The sequence below is a fragment of the Salvelinus sp. IW2-2015 genome, linkage group LG28 (assembly GCF_002910315.2).
Source record: "Salvelinus sp. IW2-2015 linkage group LG28, ASM291031v2, whole genome shotgun sequence".
NCBI classification, from domain to species: Eukaryota; Metazoa; Chordata; class Actinopteri; order Salmoniformes; family Salmonidae; genus Salvelinus; species Salvelinus sp. IW2-2015.
The window spans coordinates 2,256,966-2,277,865 of record NC_036868.1 but is presented as its reverse complement, the minus strand read 5'-3'; the positions used below and the strand labels follow the sequence as shown (position 1 = coordinate 2,277,865).

General features: G+C 43.8%; 1 pseudogene; it reads left to right on the top strand.

Moving 5' to 3' along the window:
- The first annotated feature begins 2,908 nt into the window (after positions 1-2,908).
- LOC111954178 (PR domain zinc finger protein 1-like) lies at positions 2,909-20,668 on the top strand (annotated as a pseudogene).
- The last annotated feature ends 232 nt before the right edge of the window (positions 20,669-20,900 follow it).

Here is a 20,900-nt window from a genome sequence, read left to right as displayed (position 1 = left end):
TCCCAAACAAGACTAACCTGCTTAGCTTTCAAATATAACAGGATGGCTGTTACAACCAAGACTAACTGCTTAGGCTTCAAATATAAAGTATGACTGTTACCAGCCAGACTAACCTGCTTAGCTTCAAATATAAAGTATTGGCTGTTACCAGCCAAGACTAACCTGCTTAGTTAAATATAAAGTATGGCTGTTACCAGCCAAGATTAACCTGCTTTAGCTTCAAATATAAAGTATGGCTGTTACAGCCAGAGACTAACCTGCTTAGCTTCAAATATAAAGTATGGCTGTTACAAGCCAAGATTAACCTGCTTTAGCTTTCAAATTAAAGTTATGCTGTTACCACCAAGATAACCTGTCTTAGCTTCAAATTATAAAGTATGGCTGTATACCAGCCAAGACTTAACCTGCTTAGCTTCAAATATAAAGTTATGGCTGTTACCAGCCAGATTAACCTGTTTAGCTTCAAATATACAGTATGGCTGTTACAACGCAAGACTAACCTGCTTAGCCTTCAAATATAAAGTATAGGCTGTTACCAGCCAAGACTTAACCTGGCTTAGCTTACAATATAAAGTATGACTGTTACCACCAAGACTAACCTGCTTTAGCTTCAATATGAAAGTATGGCTGTTACCAGCAAGACTAACCTGTTAGCTCAAATATAAAGTATGGCTGTTCCCAGTTTTATTTTTTTATTTTTTTATTTCACCTTTTTATTTAACCAGGTAGGCTAGTTGAGCACAGTTCTCATTTGCAAACTGCGACCTGGCCAAAGATAAAGCCTAGCAATTCGACACACCAACAACACAGAGTTACACATGGAAAAAGACTAAAACTACAGTCAATAATACCGTAGAAAAAAAGCCGAAGAACACCATCCCAACTGTGAAGAACAGGGGTGGCAGCATCATGTTGTGGGGGGTGCTTTGCTGCAGGAAGGGACTAGATGCACTTCCAAAAATGGATGGCATCATGAGAAAGGACAAATATGTGGATGTATTGAAGCAACATCTCAAGACATCAGTTAAAGCTGGTCGCAAATGGGTTTCCAAATGGACAAATGACCCCAAGCTACTTCCAAAGTTGTGGCAAAATGTCTGAAGGACAACAAAGTCAAGGTAATTGTAGTGGCCATCCACAAGCCCTGACCGTCAATCCTATAGATATATTTGTGGGAAGCAACTGAAAAAGCTGTGTGAGCAAGGAGGCTACAAACTCCTGACTCAGTTACACCACTCTGCAGAGAGGATGGGGCCAAAATTTCACTGCCAACTTATTGTGGGAAGCTTGTGGAAGGCTACCTGAAACATTTGACCCAAGTTAAACAATTTCAAGGCAATGCTACCAAATACTAATTGAGTGTATTTGAGTGTATAACTTCTGACCCACTGGGAATGTGATGAAAGAAATAAAAGCTGAAATAAATAATTCTCTACTATTATTCTGACATTTCACATTCTTAAAATAAAGTGGTGATCCTAACTGACCTAAGACAGGGAATTTTTACTATGATTAAATGTCAGGAATTACAAAAAACTGAGTTTAAATGTATTTGGCTATGGTGTATGTAAACTTCCGACTTCAACTGTAAGTGTACAGAGGTCCATTATCAGCAACCATCACTCCTTGTTTCCAATGGCATATTGTGTTAGCTAATCCAAGTTTATCTTTTGAAAAGGCTAATTGATCATTAGAAAACCATTTTTCAATTATTTTAGCACAGCTGAAAACTGTTGTTCTGATTAAAGAAGCAATAAAACTGGCCTTCTTTGGACTAGTTGAGTATCTGGGGCATCAGCATTTGTGGGTTCGATTACAAGCTCAAAATGGCCAGAAACAATGGCCTTTCTTCTGAAACTCGTCAGTTATTCTTGTTCTGAGAAATTAAGGCTATTCCAGGCAATATATTGCCAAGAACCTGAAGATCTCGTACAACGCTGTGTACCACTCCCTTCACAGAACAGCGCAAACTGGCTCTAACCAGACTAGAAAGAGAAATGGGAGGCCCCGGTGCACAACTGAGCACGAGGACAAGTACGTTAGAGTGTCTAGTTTGAGAAACAGACGCCTCACAAGTCCTCAACTGGCAGTTTCATTAAATAGTACCCACAAAACACCAGTCTCAACGTCAACAGTGAAGAGGCGACTCCGGGATGCTGGCCTTCTAGGGTTATAAGAGTTATAGGGTTATGAGAGTTATAAACCTAGCCTATATAATTGTCTCTAGGCAGAACTTGTAGCAAACATTTACATTTAACCTCGAAATCATGGTCATGGTCGTCGTTTGGAAACGAACCAAAGTCTCGGTTTCAATTTGAATTCAACTCTCTGTTTCAAAGAACTGACAAGAAAATGTGGATTTCTTAGAATCCTTTCAAACAAACACTCTCGTAGCTCCACTGTTTCCATGAACCTTGACTTAGGCCTACAAAGACAACGTAGCACAGTATCCTTGGGGGGTGGGTCAGAATCCCAGTAGAATATAATGGAGATAGATGTGTCTGAACCGGAACATGTCTGTGTGACAGGAGACGCACCTCCTGGAGAGAAAGCGCTTGTTGTTTTATCTCAGCCCTGATACCCCGGGGCAGAGAGTGAGTGAATAAGCGATAGATGAACAGATCACTGCCCCCAAGGAGGAGTCATACACAGAGGAGAGAGGGCGGGAGGAAGAGAGGGGGCAGACCCACACACGCACCAGAGAGAGAGAGAGACACCACTGTCACTCAGTATCAACAGGTACACGCATGATACAGACCTCACCAGACAGGAGAGAGAAAGAGAAAAGGAAAGAGAGAGAGAGCAAGAGAGAGACAAGGAGAGAGAGAGAGATGAGAGAGCGCAGAACGAGATAAGAGTCGCAGATGAAAGAGATGATTGCGACGAAGTGAGAGCGCAGAGTAGATGAAGTAACGATAAGGGAGCACACTCAGACACTGGAGGAGGACACAGATAACCTGTCCTATGTGTGGGTCCTCTCAAGGCTTCACAGTAAGTATTCATTCATCATCACCACCCTCTTATTTGTTACCAGGTCTGTGTGTGTGTGTGTATGTGTGTGTGTGTGTATAAATTAGGGTTTCAGTCACAAAGTTGTTTTCACACACAGCACAGATTTCACTTTGCTCGTCTCATTCAAAAGGTCTTATTTTGATTAATTTGGTGCGACAGTCTTACAAGGATACAGATATTGTGATATTGGAGTTGTAGGCTTTCATGAAGTATCTGAAAGCCTGTGTTTTTAGTCACTCACGACACAGATTTCACATTATTCCTCTAAAGTTCATGTGGCGATGTTTTCTCATGAGGCCACAGCTGTGTGGCTTTGAATCATCATGCATCGATTTCAGAGTTTATTTTCTGCTATGTCAGTTTCATAGTTTCATAGTGTATTTTCTGCTTTGTCAGTTTCATAGTTTCATGGTTTCAGAGTGAGCTGTCACTGTCCGTTGTGACAGTCATTCCACTCGGCGGTGGTGCGTACGATACACACATTGTGAAATGTCATCCATCAATGTTGGCCGATCAGTGTACAGTTCTAGAGAAGATGTAATTATTTGTGTTCTAATTCATTATTGCTTATTGCTATTATAAACTGGTTACCAACATATTTAGAGCAGTAAAAATAAATGTTTTGATATACCACGGCTGTCAGCCAATCATCCTTCAGGGCTCGAACAACCCAATTTATAATATGATATCACTGGTGATTTAAAGTGAAGATAAGAAACGTTGGGAAACTTCAACTTTATCTTCCCTCAACTGGGATAAAAAGACAAACTGGTACTCTGTAGCTCAGTTCGTATAGCATGGCGTTTACAACGTCAGGGTAGTGGGTTTGGTTCCCAGGACAACCCATATGGAAAATGTATGCACAAATGATTGTAAGTCCCTTTGGATAAAAGCGTCTGATAAATGACACATAAAACCACCAGCTATCTTCTGATTGTATTCCACCCAAACTTCTGCGTTTACCTGCAAAGGCACTATATGGATCTAGGATTAGGATTTTAACTCTGCAAAGGCACTATATGGATCTAGGATTAGGATTTTAACTCTGCAAAGGCACTATATGGATCTAGGATTAGGATTTTAACTCTGCAAAGGCACTATATGGATCTAGGATTAGGATTTTAACTCTGCAAAGGCACTATATGGATCTAGGATTAGGATTTTAACTCTGCAAAGGCACTATATGGATCTAGGATTAGGATTTTAACTCTGCAAAGGCACTATATGGATCTAGGATTAGGATTTTAACTCTGCAAAGGCACTATATGGATCTAGGATTTTAACTCATTTTTCAGACTAACTCCATCCAGTCTTTCTGTGTTCATGGCTTTGTCCAGTCTTAATTAAAACCTTTTCACACTACTGAGTGGAGTCGGGCCAAGCTGTACTCCACTGGCTTGGTCCTGCATCCATCATAGGTGCCGGAACCGGCCTGGAAAGGACAATCTGAAAAGAAAATGTCCAGGTCAGAACACCACAGGCAGACAGACACAGGCACACCGAGAGACAGACAGACATACATACAAGTAACTGGGACAAGAGCCAGGTCCCAGTCAGTATAGAGAGGAAGTCTGAGCTGATTCACTGGTAATACTGGTTTCCTCCTTGTGAAAGTGGTGGCTGACGCTCCTTATTTGACGTGCACAGGGACCTCTTCCTGAAACCTGGGGTCCTGTTTTGGACGCTTACAGGATGTTTGGAACAGGGGGCAGCGATGGTGGGGTGGATGCATGGTGGAGGGATGGACGCTACCCTTTGAAGTTTGTTTGTCCGTTAGTGTTCGGTGGGACACTTAGTTAGGGTCGACAGCCCTCGTATCCCGCTGTTATCTCCTTCCTCTCTGTCTCACACCTCGGCCTCCTTACTTCCACATTTAGCTCTATTCAAGACAGAGGAGAGCTTCCTCCTTCAGCACACTTTATCCGCTGTTTGTTTTCCACAATGGTTTTCCACTGCTTAGGACAGCAGGAGAGAGGGAGAGAGGGAGAGAGGGAGAGAGGGAGAGAGGGAGAGAGAGAGAGAGAGAGAGAGAGAGAGAGAGAGAGAGAGAGAGAGGAGAACAGGAGAACAAAAATAAATAAGGCAGAACTTGGAGAGATAAAAGAAAGTGAAAACAGGAAGTCCATGACTTCCCTGATTACTTGGGCTATTGCACATTAGAATGATCTTATGTTGTCATTATCCCATTCTTATCCTTCTTCTTCTATCTCTTCTAGGCCTCCTCCCAGCACAGCACAGTTATGTTAACCTCAGATAGCTCCCCTTCACCTCACACCACAGTGGTCACCACCCCGACCATGTCGGACTCAGACCCTCAGGACCCAGACATRACCCACTGGAGTGAAGCTGAGTTTCAGGAGAGGTGCACCTACATTGTGAAGGACCACACGTTGGATGAGGAACTGGAGAACCACCCAGAGAACCGGGACAAGACCACGGCTGAGAGGTCTCTACCCCGAAACCTGGTCCTGAAACGCTGCTTTGACTCTGCAGAGGTATTCTGAACACCACACTTTCCTGTATATGGGGGATGTATTTTACAAGTGAGAGTTGAGAGTGAGAGAGTGTTGGCATTTGCATGCAGGTGTGTGAGTGTTTGTGTTTTCGTGTGTGTGTCATCGAGTGAGTGGCCATGCATGATGTTTCTTTGTGGGGGCCTTCTAGTGTTTGTGTGTGTGTATACAACTGTGTACTATATGTTCTGTGAAAAGTCCACTTCCATCACTCCGACATCCTCCCATCCCCTCCATCCTTCCTCGGGGGAGGAAATGCTTGACACACCGTTTTCTAATGCCAGTTTTTCCCTCTGTGTCTCTTCCTCGCTATGTACATTTTAAGGAACATACAAAGACAATAGACAATGAGCGCATCCCAATTGGCACCCTATTCCCTAGGGGTCCTGTTCAAAAGTAGTGCACTATAAAGGGAATAGGGTGCCACTTGGGACGCAGATTCTGTCTTCACAGCCTTAGGTCACTATGATTAGTTGTTACTTTACATTCCCGGTTCCCATTGTCCCCTACCTTACCATTAAACCGTAAAGCGGAGACACTGAGACCCACCTCCTGTATCTATGAGGATCGAGGAGAAGTGGATCTGCTAGCTTGATCAACATGAAAGAAAGAACGTGGTTGTGCGGTTTGATGTTTAAGGGGCGAATCCTTAACTTGTRCTTAAGTAGAATTTTCACACAGTCATGCAATGATGTCAATGGGAGACAAAGTAAATTGTTTTACTTTAAGCAGAAGTTAGGATTCCCCCCTTTACTGAACAGGAGACTGAATAAGGCCATTATTTAAATTCTTTCCAAATGGATCCTTCCTAACACCCTTCCTTGAAGTGATCCCAGATCTAAGGTGATTGGATAGGTGAAAGTGAGGGGTTCCACTGAATCGATGTCATCTGTCCAAATCAGTGATAGCATCAAGGGAGGTAGTATGCATTTTCAGAGTATTCGAACATGACCCGAATCAAAGTGTGTCTAATCTAATGGCATGGGCAGCGTTTGTCAATGTGAATATACAATCACTTTTTGCAACACTTTGACTTGGTTCAAGTCAGGGTCTTTTCCCTGTTTGTGAGGTGTGTGCTCGTTCAGTCAGTCAGTGCATTGGCGTCAGTATGGGGATTACTCCATGCTCGGTGATGCTGCCTGCTGCTTTGAGAGGATAGGTTTCACAAACAGACAGTGTAATCCACAGGAGGCTGGTGAGGGGAGGATGGCTCATAATAATAGTTGGAATAAAGTGAATAGAGTGGTATCAAACATATGGTTTCCATGGGTTTGAACTTGTTGGATTCCATTCACTTCRTTCCAGCCATTACTATGASCCCTTCCTCCCCAATGAAGGTGCCACCAGCCACCTGTGGTGTAATCCCTAGAATGAGCGAAAAGTGGTGACTCTCTGTAAAATCAGAGGAATGTGAGTCCAGGTGTGTTCAGGTACATACCAGCATCCCCATCACCCTCTAATGATGTCTGTCTGGAGTCTGGACTATGCTAAAGACTAGGGGGAATTACAGGTGTAGTCTGGGGTGGTATGGGACTAGGAGAGTCCATCCACCATTCAGACAGCACGGAAAGTAATAGACTGACATTTAACTGAAAAATAGTATATAGACAATATAACTCTTATCTTGTGTGTGTGTGTGTGTGTTTGGTTTTACTATCCTTGTGGGTACCAGAAGTCCTCTCAAGGATAGTAAAACAAGGAAAATTCTGACAAGTAGGGACATTTTGCCGGTCCCCACAAGGAAAAGCCTATTTTAGGCTTTGGGGTTAGGTTTATGGTTACAATTAGGGTTAGGTTTAGGTTTAGGGGTGTGGGGTTAAGATTAGGGTTATGGCTAAAGTTAGATTAAGGGTTAGATTAAGGGTTTAGGTGTTAGAAGAATAAAAATCGATACTGTATATACAAGTATTCATACAGTACCCCTTGACTTATTCCACATTGTTTGTGTGTTACAGCCCTAATCAATCTACACACAATATCCCATAATGTGTTGATAATGAAATAGATAAATGTCGAATTTACATTTGTAATTTTTATTAGGATCCCCATTAGCTAACGCCGTAACGCTAGCTAATCTTCCTGGGGTCCAAAACCAATTAACAAGACATTACAAACAACCACAAATCAAGACTTCACAAACATTCAACAAGTAGACAATACAGAYAATTAAAATATCTGACAGGAAACACATTTACACTCAGTTGATGCTTTCTATTTCCTGTTCAGTCATATGGTCTATCACATTATATGTTCTTTTATTTTTCTCTTGAAGGTGGATTGACTTTTTGCCTGAGAAATATGGATTGGTAAAGAGTTCCATTCAGCTATGGCTCTATATAAAACTGTAGATTTAAGGTGATTTGTTCTTGGCTTGGGTTGTCTTAGCTGCCCTGAATTTGCCTGTCTGGTTTGGTGGTTATGTGTGTTGCTAGTATGTACTAACTGSMCTGAAAAATACTGTGTTTAATAAACAAAAGCCAACATTCAGAAGACTGCATAGTAATATGGTTTTAAAGTAAAGCCATGAGAGATTCTGATGCATTTGGATAATATTCATACGGATAGAGCTAATCTGGCAGCCATGTTTTGAGCCATTTGAAACTTTTTTATATATCTTTCTTTGCTGCAGATGACCATATAACTGGACAGTACTCTAAGTGTGAAAGGACCAGGGATTAAAAATCACCTGATTCAGGTGCCACATGTTAGTAACCCCTTTGGCAGTGATTACAGCTGTGAGTCTTTCTGTGTAAATCTCTAAGAGCGTTCAACACCTGGATTGTGCAACATTTTCCCATCATTATTTTCTAAAATCTTCAAGCTCTGTCAAATTGGTTGTTGATCGTTGCTAGACAACCATTTTCAGGTCTTGCCATAGATTTTCAGGTAGATTTAAGTCAAAACTGTAGGTCAGAAACATTCACTGTCTTCTTGGTAAGCAACTCTAGTGTAGATTTGGCCTTGTGTTTTAGGTTATTGCCCTGCTGAAAGGTGAATTCATCTTCCAGTGTCTAGTGGAAAGCAGACTGAACCAGGTTTTCTTATAGGATTTTGCCTGTGCTTAGCTTCATTCCGTTTCTTTTTTATCCTGAAAAACTTCCCAGTCTTAACGATTACAAGCATACTCATAACATTATGCAGCCACCACTATGCTTGAAAATATGGAGAGTGGTACGGTATGCAGTAATGTGTTGTATTGGATTTGCCTCAAACACAACACTTTGTATTCAGGACAAAAGTGAATTGCTTTGCCACATTTTTTGCAGTATTACTTTAGTGCCTTGTTGCAAACAGGATGCATGTTTTTGAATACTTCTATTCATGTACAGGCTTCCTTCTTTTCACTCTGTCAATTAGGTTAGTATTGTGGAGTAACTACAATGTTGTTGATCCATTATCAGTTTTCTCCTATCACAGCCATTAAACTCTGTAACTGTTTTAAAGTCACCATTGGCCTCTTGGTGAAATCCCTGAGGACGCCTGTATCTTTGTAGTGACGGGGTGTATTGATACACCAYCCTAAGTTTAATTAATAACTTCACCATGCTCAAAGGGATATTCAGTGTGAAGGTTTGCCCAATTCTGAGGTCCTAAGTGCTCTGGAGCAAGTTTCATAAAAGATCTCTCTGTACTTTGCTTCGTTCATCTTTCCTTCAATCCTGACTAGTCTCCCAGTCCCTGCCGCTGAAAAACATCCCCACAGGATGATGCTGCCACCACCATGCATCACTGTAGAGATGGTGCCAGGTTTCCTCCAGACGTGACACACGGCATTCAGGTCAAAAAGTTCAATCTTGTTTTCATCAGACTGGAGAATCTTGTTTCTTATGGTCTGAGAAATCTTTAGGTGCCTTTTGACAAACTCCAAGCAGACTGTCAATGTGCCTTTTACTGAAGAGTGGCTTCCGTCTGGCCACTCCACCATGAAGGCCTGATTGGTGGAGTGCCGCAGAGATGGTTGTGTTTCTAGAAGGTTCTCCCATCTCCACAGAGGAACTCTGGAGCTCTGTCAGAGTGACCATCAGGTTCTTGGTCACCTCCCTGACCAAGGCCCTTCTCCCCCGATGGTTCAGTTTGGCCGGGAGGCCAACTCTAGGAAGAGTGTTTGTTGTTCCAAACTTCTTCCATTTAAGAATTATTGAGGCCACTGTGTTCTTGGGGACCTTGAATGCTGCAGAAMATTTTTGGTACCCTTCCCCAGGCCTGTGCCTCGACACAATCCTTTCTTGGAGCTCTACGGACAATTCCTTCGACCTCATGGCTTAGTGTTTGCTCTGACATGCACTGTCAACTGTGGAACTTTATATAGACAGAAGTGTGCCTTTCCAAATCATGTCCACTCAGTCGGATTTACCACAGGTGAACTCTAATCAAGTTGTAGAAACATCTCAAGGATGATCACCTGAGCTGACGTTTGAGTCTAAATACTAATGTAAATAAGATACATTTGCAAACATTTATAAAAACCTGTTTTCGCTTCATCATTATGGGGTATTGTGTGTTGATTGAGTGGGAAAAACAATATTTAATCAATTTTAGAATAAGGCTGTAACGTAACAAAATGTGGAAAAAGTGAACATTTTCCGAATGGACTGTATTATACAGCATACATACAGCCCTGTATCTATCTTCAAAGGTGACAGTATGAGTCAGCCATTACCATGACTATAGGTCCTCTAGGGTTTAGTGCCGTTGGTTTCCCGATATGATAGGGGTGTGTCCAACAACACCCTATCCCTTCATCTCCGCCCAGGAGGCTAGAGACAGAGGGGGTAAGTTTCACAATTAACACCTTCAGGAGCGAGAACAAGAGTTGTGTTCTGATTAACTCATGAAATATTTACGGTGTGAGAGGACAGCTCTCCGTTTCACACTCTCAAAGTGAATGCCAGTTGTCATTGAGAGACTCTTTTCATAAAAGCTTCCTCTAACCTGTCTTTTTCTATTGGCTTGGTTTACTTTATGTGTGCTGAAATGTTGGGAAAGTCTTCACACTTCACAGAGTTTGGATGAGATGATTGAATTACGTGTACAGTGCATATGGAAAGTATTCAGATCCCTTCCCTTTGTACATTTTGTTACATTACAGACTTATTCTAAAATGGATTAAATTACTTGTTCCCCCCATCAATCTACAGTTGAAGTCGGAAGTTTACATACTCTTAGGTTGGAGTCATTAAAACTCATTTTTCAACCACTCCACAAATTTCTTGTTAACAAACTACAGTTTTGGCAAGTCGGTTAGGACATCTACTTTGTGCATRACACAAGTMATTTTTCCTACAATTGTTTACAGACATATTATTTCACTTATAATTCACTGTATCACAATTCCAGTGGGTCAGAAGTTTACATACAATAAATTGACTGTGCCTTTAAACAGCTTGGAAAATTCCAGAAAATTATGTCATAGCTTTAGAAGCTTCTGATAGGCTAATTGACATCATTTGAGTCAATTGGAGGTGTACCTGTGGATGTATTTCAAGGCCTAACTTCAAACTCAGTGCCTCTTTGCTTGACATCATGGGAAAATCAAAAGAAATCAGCAAAGACCTCAGCAAAATATTTGTCGTTCTCCACAAGTCTGGTTCATCCTTAGGAGCAATTTCCAAACGTCTGACGGTACCACGCTCATCTGTACAAACAATACTACAAAAGTATGAACACCATGGGACTATGCAGCCGTCATACTGCTCAGGAAGGAGACGCGTTCTGTCTCCTAGAGATGAACGTACTTTGTTGCGAAAAGTGCAAATTAATCCCAGAACAACAGCAAAGGACCTTGTGAAGATGCTGGAGGAAACAGGTACAAAAGTATCTATATCCACAGTAAAACTAGTCCTATATCGACATAACCTGAAAGGCCACTCAGCAAGGAAGAAGCCACTGCTCCAAAACCACCATAAAAAAGCCAGACTACGGTTTGCAACTGCACATGGGGACAAAGATCTTACTTTTTGGAGAAATGTCCTCTGGTCCGATGAAACAAAAATAGAACTGTTTGGCCATAATGACCATCATTATGTTTGGAGGAAAAATGGGGAGGCTTGCAAGCCAAAGAACACCATCCCAACCGTGAAGCACGGGGGTGGCAGCATCATGTTGTGTGGGTGCTTTGCAGCAGGAGGGACTGGTGCACTTCACAAAATAGATGGCATCATGAGAAAGAAAATGATGTGGATATATTGAAGCAACATCTCAATACATCAGTCAGGAAGTTAAAGCTTGCTCGCAAATGGGTCTTCCAAATGGACAATGACTCCAAGCATACTTCCAAAGTTGTGGCAAAATGGCTTAAGGACAACAAAGTCAAGGTATGGGAGTGGCCATTACAAAGCCCTGACCTCAATCTTATAGAAAATGTGTGGGCAGAACTGAAAAAGTGTGTGTGAGCAAGGAGGCCTACAAACCTGACTCAGTTACACCAGCTTTGTCAGGAGGAATGGTCCAAAATTCACCCAACTTATTGTGGGAAGCTTGTGGAAGGCTATCTGAAACATTTGCCCAAGTTAAACAATTTAAAGGAAATGCTACCAAGTACTAATTGGGAACCCACTGGGAATGTGATGAAAGAAATAAAAGCTGAAATAAATTATTCTCTACTATTATTCGGACATTTCACATTCTTAAAATAAAGTGGTGATCCTAACTGACCTAAGACAGGGAATTTTTACTAGGATTAAATGTCAGGAATTGTGAAACTGAGTTTAAATGTATTTGGCTGAGGTGTATGTAAACTTCCGACTTCAACTGTATATACATTTGTGTGTTATTGTTGGTTTAGTCTGTATGAAACATTTACAATAACATGTTTGAAAGAAAGGAAGCAGTTTCCTGGTGTGTGGCTAGTTAGCTGGAACTACCATAGATCTGACATGACAGTCAGAGGTTGTATTCTAGAGAATCTTACTCTCAGTTTTCTCAATGGGCATTTGCTTTGTCATCTTATCTTCTGAATGGTCCATTGTTTGATGATGTAATTTCCTGTGTGGTACAGGTGCTTGGGGTGACCAGTCGGGAGCTCATTCCGAAGGGGACGCGGTTCGGCCCTCTGGTTGGCCAGAGCTACACCAATGACACGGTGCCCAAAGATGCCAACAGGAATTACTTCTGGAGGGTAAATGAGGGGCATTGTAGGAACTCATTTTGGTCATATCCTATTAAATTCTAAAAAGGGGGAGGGGTGGCAACAATTGGCACTTGTGGTCTCACATCCTGTGTAATATCTGTTTGTGTGTGTGTGTGTGTGTGTGTGTGTTTTTATGCCAGCCGTTTGTCATTTTTTAAATTTCCTGTAAAGACTGTGTATGATAATGTGTGTTTGCTCATTGGTGAGAAGGCAGCATGAGGTTACACACACAGCTGTTTAGTTTCACTGACACCGTGGTTCTCCTCTCTCCGCTACTTTCGGCAGTGCCATGGTCTCACTGCCGGGAAACACATACTGTAGCACACACACAAACACACACACAAACACACTGACTAGTGGTCAGTGGCTTAGGGTCTACGAGCCACGACTTCCACATGCAAATAACACAGCTAACGGGCGTAGGCCTGCAAACAGCATAGTCCTGATGACACAGACCTACAGATACAGTCCCGACACACCATCTAAACAACGGGGCCACAACACAGACATGAGATCAACATAGATGACCTGGACACTAAAGTCATGAGTCAATCTGCAAATAACACGGCTTCCAGACAAAGACCAGCAAACAAAGTGATGTAAAGAGCATAGCAGAGTAAGAGGGAAAGAGTGATAGAGCAGAAAACCAGAGAGAAAGATCCAACTGAATGTAGTCTGAGAGGGACTTTTGTAAGAAAACACTGTAATTGGTCGTTGTGTAAATTCGACCGACTTTTTTGCTCTCCAGGAATGTGTAGTCATTTAGGTGCGCTGTATGGGAACATAGGTCTGATTGAAGTTAGAGTGGTATAACTTTGCACAGTCAGTTGTGAGCGGACTCGAGTAGAGTCATCATACTGTCATTCCAGTCGGTGATCAATGTCAAAAACAAAACCCACAGATTAAGCCCACCCCACCACCACCCACAACCCACAGATTAAGCCCACCCCACCCCACCACCCAAAACCCACAGATTAAGCCCACCCCACCACCACCCAAACCCCACAGATTAAGCCCACCCCACCACAAAAAACCCACAGATTAACCCCACCCCACCACCACCCAAAACCCACAGATTAAGCCCACCCCACCACCCAAAACCCACAGATTAAGCCCACCCCACCACCACCCAAACCCCACAGATTAAGCCCACCCCACCACCCAAAACCCACAGATTAAGCCCACCCCACCACCACCCAAACCCCACAGATTAAGCCCACCCCACCACCCAAAACCCACAGATTAAGCCCACCCCACCACCACCAAAACCCACAGATTAAACCCACCCAACCCCACCACCACCCAAAACCCACAGATTAAACCCACCCCACCCCACCACCACCAAAACCCACAGATTAAACCCACCCCACCCCACCACCACCCAAAACACACACACCTTATATGATAGGTAGGACACACTGTTAGATGTTTTTGTAATTTTTCAACAGTAGGATACCGTATAAACTGAATACAGTAGATTACCGTAGAATCCACAGTAAAATACTGTACATTTGTTTTACAGCACACTGTAAGACATTTCTGTCATTTCAACAGTGAAACACTGTAGAATGCACAATAAAATACTGTAAATGTGTTTTGCAGTATTAATTACGGTGCATTGTGGGAAAATGTTGTGGGCTGGGACAGAGTCTCTGGCTCATTAACATATTTTAAGGAGTGTCTTGTAAGAGGCAATATTGGTTGCACCCGTTAGTGAGAGTGCTGTACCAATTTAAGTGAGATGTGGTAGTGGTTCTCTAACATTATAATTGATCATTCTAATTGGGCACAGATCAGAGTGGCAGCCCTGTCTTTTTATTGTTTTTGTAATGGATGATTGATATCTTAGATTTCAGCGCTGGGGGAGAAGGTTGTGTAAATGTCATCTCTCTCTCTCTATATATATATATCCTCTCTTTCTCTCTGTCCAGGTGTTTTCAGAGGGTCGGTTACATCACATCCTGGACGGCTTGGACGAGGAGAAGAGTAACTGGATGCGCTACGTCAACCCAGCCCGTTGTCACGGGGACCAGAACCTGGCGGCGTGCCAGACTGGCATGGCCATCTACTTCTACACGGTGAGAGCCGTGCCACCGGGCCAGGAGCTGCTTGTGTGGTACTGCCTGGAGTTAGCCAACCGACTCAACTACACACCCCCTGGAGAGCTCGCCACAGAGAGAATTGGTACGTTTTGTAATGCAGAGGTCTGAAACTTGTGGCCCAGGAGCTATCTCCAGCACGCAAACTGCTGTATTGTGGCCCCCTCGACTAACATCAGATTCATATTAGAATCAAGCCTGCTACTAATGTACTTAATACATTTTACTGCTAGGCCAGGCTAACAGATCCAATCCCATTTCATCCAATCTAATAAGGAATGGGACAATGTGGAGTCTCTGATACTTGTATTCACTGTGGTGAGTGGAGGAGAGAGAAAATCAATATGATCAATGAGTGTTCGGCACAACGGAGCAATTCCTAGAGTTTCCCAGAGCTTTGGGTGGAAGTGGGTGGTTATTCAAAGCCGAAAGCGCTCAGTCAAAGGTCCAGCCGCCTGACACAATCTTTGTGTGGGTGTTTAAGCAGTAATAAAAGTCACACCCACAGGCCTTTGTGAAGGAGGGAGACAAAGAAAGGAGAGAAGATCTCGCTCCATGTGTCACCAAGAGAGGTTTTGTCTCGACGTAAGGCGAGACCAATTTCAGGTCTCAAAGCAAGGTTTCAGTTTCCTTTTTTCCAATGCACACATACACACTCTCTCTTTCTCACACACACACACACACACACACACACACATACAACACACATACATCATGATCACACAGTCAGCACACATACTTTTTTACCACCCCACATCACATTATGGTACTCACAACACACACACACACACCATCACCCCACCCCAAAATGCACACACACAGCTACACACACACACAACACACACAACACACACCGGCTTTTGAGTGAGGTGAGTTGAGTGAGAGAGAAAGAGAGAGTCCTGTGTTGGGTGGATGTGTAAGTGTGTGTGAGGAGAGAGAGTGTGTGTGTGTGATGTGTTGTGTGTGTGGGTGGGTGCAATGTGTTGTTTTGGGTGGCGGGTGTGTGGTGTGTGTTGTATGTTGTCTGGTCTTGGGACAGAGTGTAGGGGCCTTTTAACAGAAGTGCTCTGAATTCAACTAAGAGTTACTGTATATAACACTCTGATTTAACTAAGAGCTACTGTATATAACGCTCTTATTTCAACTAAGAGTTACTGTATATAACACAACTGACAACAAAAAGAATACAGAATCAAGACTTCATTTGACTAGGTCAGGATGTGACTGTGTAAAGTTCCTTCATCAGCCGACACACACAGCTCTGCTAGCTGGAACTTGTCTCCTATAACCACTCTCTCCCTCCCTCAGCCTAATCTGGGTCCTGATCAGCCAACTATTGTTTCACCTTCAGTATCAGCTTCCATAGAGCGCACGGACAGGTCTGTTCGTGAGAAGCAGACGATCTTAACAGCTGACTGACAGGTCTGAGATCTGAGACTAGTTCATAAAAAGTAGAAAACAACTGGTTGAACTGGAGCCATTTCCTCTTTTCGAGGCTGAGAACTAGAGAAGTGATGGCATGATGTCATAGATAGGAGCACAGTGGAGAAGGACATGATCTCACACTGAAGGTATGCGTGTCAGGTGGTGTATCTGTGGCGATGGGTTCTACTGTAAAAAGATAGTGACACTGACTCATAAACAATGGGTTCTACTGTAAAAAGATAGTGACACAGACTCATAAACAATGGGTTCTACTGTAAAAAAGGGAGGGACACTGACTCATAAACAATGGGTTCTACTGTAAAAAGAGAGTGACAGACTGCAACTCGCGATTGTGTCATGTGCATCCCATGCGTAGTACAGTTGACTAAACTCATCAAGCTGCAAATGATAGTTTCATGGTACTTTCGTGCAACAACATTTTACCCTAAGTAAAAAAGTATGTGTGTCTGTGTCTTTTTTGTCCTACAGAGCAAAACCAGGTTTGCGGGAACAGTTCAGGGACGAGGGGGTACAGCATGTCCGAAATCCTGAGGAAGGATCCCACCAAGCCCCATTCCACTGCCCCCCTACTCCCCAAATCCACACTGTCCCCAACCTGCAGCCCTGTCCTGCCCCTCAGCCCCCGTGTGGTCTACCCCAGCTACCCACCTATCCTATACTGTGGCCCCCCCATTCCCAAAAGAACCCTGGACAGAAGCCCTGTCACTCCCCACATGCACTTTCCTGTCAATCCTCCCCCGGGCATCTCCATCACACCCAAACATTACCCAGAGTCCTCAGTGCCAGGCCAGATGTACCCCAGTCAACGGTGCAGTCCCTACCTCATACCTCACTATCCACTTGGCCTTACCAGCCTACGACCTCACACATACCCCCTGTGCAGTGACAGACTAGCTCCACATATACCACTTCCACCTCACATGCTGCCCTTTGAGGGGTACCCGCACTTCCTGCACCCATCAGCCAATGGACACAAAGAGCTCCCGGTTTCACTGACCACTACACACAAAGACCTCTCACTTACCAATGGCAGCAGAGATCTGCCCTTTGCACTGACAAAAAAATACGTAATTTGTTTGACGACCAGTGGGCGCAAACATCTTGGTGACCTTATGCCCTCACCAAAAAAATACCTCAAAAACCTCACTGTGACACCAACAGACAACTTCAGGGACTCTAAGCATGCCCCTGCCAGCAGCAACTTCGATGACCAGCCTCTACCAGCCACCTCCAGGGCCTCATCCATGGCCTCATCCCCTCGCGCACCCAGGGGAGGCTCACCGCCGGCAGGCCTGGCTGCCTCCTCTGACTACCTCCCCTCCAAGCCCACATCCGCCCTGCTGAGTTCCAGCCACAGTGCAGAGGAAGGGGCAGTAGACTGCGGAAGGCCAGACGTGGTGGACGGGTCATCGGGTACAAGACCCTGTCTTACCCGCTCACCGGAAGAACGGGAAGATCCGGTACGAGTGCAACGTCTGCAGCAAGATCTTCGGGCAGCTGTCCAACCTCAAGGTCAGTCAGTCCCCCGTTAAAAAACGGTCTAACCTCAAGGTCAGTCAGTCCCCCGTTAAAAAACGGTCTAACCTCAAGGTCAGTCAGTCCCCCGTTAAAAAACTGTCTAACCTCAAGGTCAGTCAGTCCCCCGTTAAATAACTGTCCAACCTCAAGTTCAGTCAGTCCCCCGTTAAACTGTCTAACCTCAAGGTCAGTCAGTCCCCCGTTAAAAAACTGTCCAACCTTAAGGTCAGTCAGTCCCCCGTTAAATAACTGTCCAACCTTAAGGTCAGTCAGTCCCCTATTAAATAGCCAATATCGGAGATCGCAAGTACATTATGTCTAGATGATAGTTTATGTTGACAGGACATCATCATTTAAATAGATTTGTTTATAGAATAGTTTGTGGGCATACGCACATCCTTAAAAAGCTAAGGTGCTGGGGTAATTAAGTATGCATGAAAATAACAGAAAGGCCCGCACACTTTTCATGAAATAGATTTGTCTCATCCTGTTTTTTGTCTTTACACTTCTTATATGTTATTTTTAATTCTATGTTTCCTTCTTCCTTGCTATTCTGTTGCCTGTCTCCAGGTTCACCTGCGTGTCCACAGTGGAGAGCGGCCCTTTAGGTGTCAGACCTGCACTAAGGACTTCACCCAGCTGGCCCACCTCCAGAAACACTTCCTGGTTCACACTGGAGAGAAGCCACATGAGTGCCAGGTACAGAAGGCTGATATCTGATTATCTGCTTATCTAGAATATCTCTGTGGCTGTCTATCTGTTTATCTAGAATATCTATTTATCTATCTATCTGTCTGTCTGTGTGTCTGTCTATCTAGAATATCTGTCTGTCTGTTTCTGTCTGTCTGTCCCACAGTGTCACTATGCCATACCCCCCCAAAAGCCCATGAGACTACAAATCTGTCTATCTGTCTGTGTATGTCTGTCTCTACAGTATCTGTCTTTCTGCCTGTCTGTCTGTTTCTGTCTATCCGTCTGTCTGTCCCACATTGTTACTATGCCATACCCCCCAAAAAGCCCATGAGACTACAAATCATTGCTTAATCAAGCTTCTTTTCCAACATTAGCAAGCATGAAATCTAACATTTTAACCTCTCTCATTGCTTTGTGCTCCATCTTTTTCCCTCACTCCAGGTGTGCCGCAAGCGCTTCAGTAGCACCAGCAACCTGAAGACCCACCTGCGTCTCCACTCAGCCGAGAGGCCCTACCAGTGCAGGCTGTGCAGCGGCCCGATTCACCCCAACATCTTCACCTTAAGCTCCACAGGCGCCTGCACACTGTCGAGCGCCCACACCGGTGCCCGCTCTGTCCACGCTCCTAACTCCACCACTGCCTCCTCCAGGTGCACCTCCAGGGCTTCTGCCCCGCTGGCCCCACCCCCTCAGGCTCCACCCCCTCAGCTGAAGAGCTTCACTGCATCAACACCGAGATGGAACAGTTCGACCTGAGAAAGGCGGCAGAACGCTGAAAGAAGATGGTGATGGAGAAAGAGAAGTGGAACACCTACATCAGCGTCCTACTGCAAGAGATGAGAACCTCCAGCCACCAAGCGAGCGCTGATAAGAATGTGTTGTTCCTGGAGCTTGGTTTCTACGAAGCAGCAGCAGCATGGTAGTCCTCGGTCCTTAGAGGTTGCAGCATCGCAGCCTCCCTCTGCATGCTGGCCATATCAAACCGGAGTCGGCCATATGATATAACAAACAACTAATACCTTTTCACACTACTGAGCCTAGACATCCCAAGCCAAGCTGTACTTCACTGGCCTGATTGATTATTCATCCACATTATTTCCTGGAAACGTATACTGGAAAGGACAATGTGAAAAAGAAATAGCCGGCAAAGTACAGCTTGGTCGAAAATTATAGTGTGGAAAGGGTACAAGAGACAGCGTACCTATAATCCATCATGCTGACAGTGGCTGATAGTGACCTTGACTGTTTGAAGCAAGGCTTTGTCTCCATTACAGGGGTCTTTCCTCTCAAGGCTATGGGAAGAAGTGGGACAACCATGATAACCTTATTGTGAGAGCATATAATGAGACTTGTATTGTACCTATTAAATCCTCAGCCTTATTATTAATTTATTAAGCAGCTTATTGTAACCTGAGGAAGCCAGAAAGACAGGGAGATTTGTGATCAAATGTTTATAACAGGGTTCTATTTACTACCATCTGGTTTTGTGATTTTGTACTACTTGACGATGTGGAGTAATAACAGAAAAGAGACAATTCATGTCTTACTTTAAATTTGTATGTGTTTATTCACTTTTCTGTGTGTGAGTTGATTTAATGAATTGATGTGTGCCACATGTCAAAGGAAGTTGTTATCTTGATGAACTCTCCTTCCTACTGCAGTCGCCCACATTGTGTTTCAGAGCTCTGGTAATGAATGACAAGTCGCTGATACATACTCACATGTACGGTCGCTCTCTCTCACTCTCTCTCTCACACACACACTTCCGAAAATCTGCTTTTCAAATCAAAACTAACTATTACCGATGTGTGATCAGAATCAGATGTTGATCAGGATTCAGAGTTTGAAATGGGATAAGCGTGTGTGTGTGTGTGTGTGTGTGTGTGTGTGTGTGTGTGTGTGTGCATTGGGTGTGTGTGTGTGTGTGTGTGTTGGGTGCGTCCGTATATGTATTCTCTCTCAAATGTATCACTTCCAGTTGCCAGCAGCAGTTGAACTCATATACGGGAAACTGTTCACACATGAGATGTTCCTCACTTTCGATCATATACACAACCACCCACAACCACCCACTCTCTATGTCCCACACACTACTATTGAGACCAATGTGCTGACTCCCCAGAGCTGTGAATGATGAAACTGAAACACATGAGTAAATGATTCATTTAGTTTCCTGCAACAATCCAGTAAATTGTTATACAGGGTATCGATTTAGACCACAACATTCAAAGTTCTGTCCCCACCATTTCCCCTTTCACTCAAGGATACATTATTACACACACACACACCACACACACACACACACACACACACACACACACACACACACACACACACAACACACAACACACACACACACACACACACACACACACACACACACACACACACACACACACACTACACACAACACAGAGGGACCAGAAGTCCCCAACTGGCAGCTTCATTAAATAGGACCCACAAACACCAGTCTCAACGTCACAGTGAAGA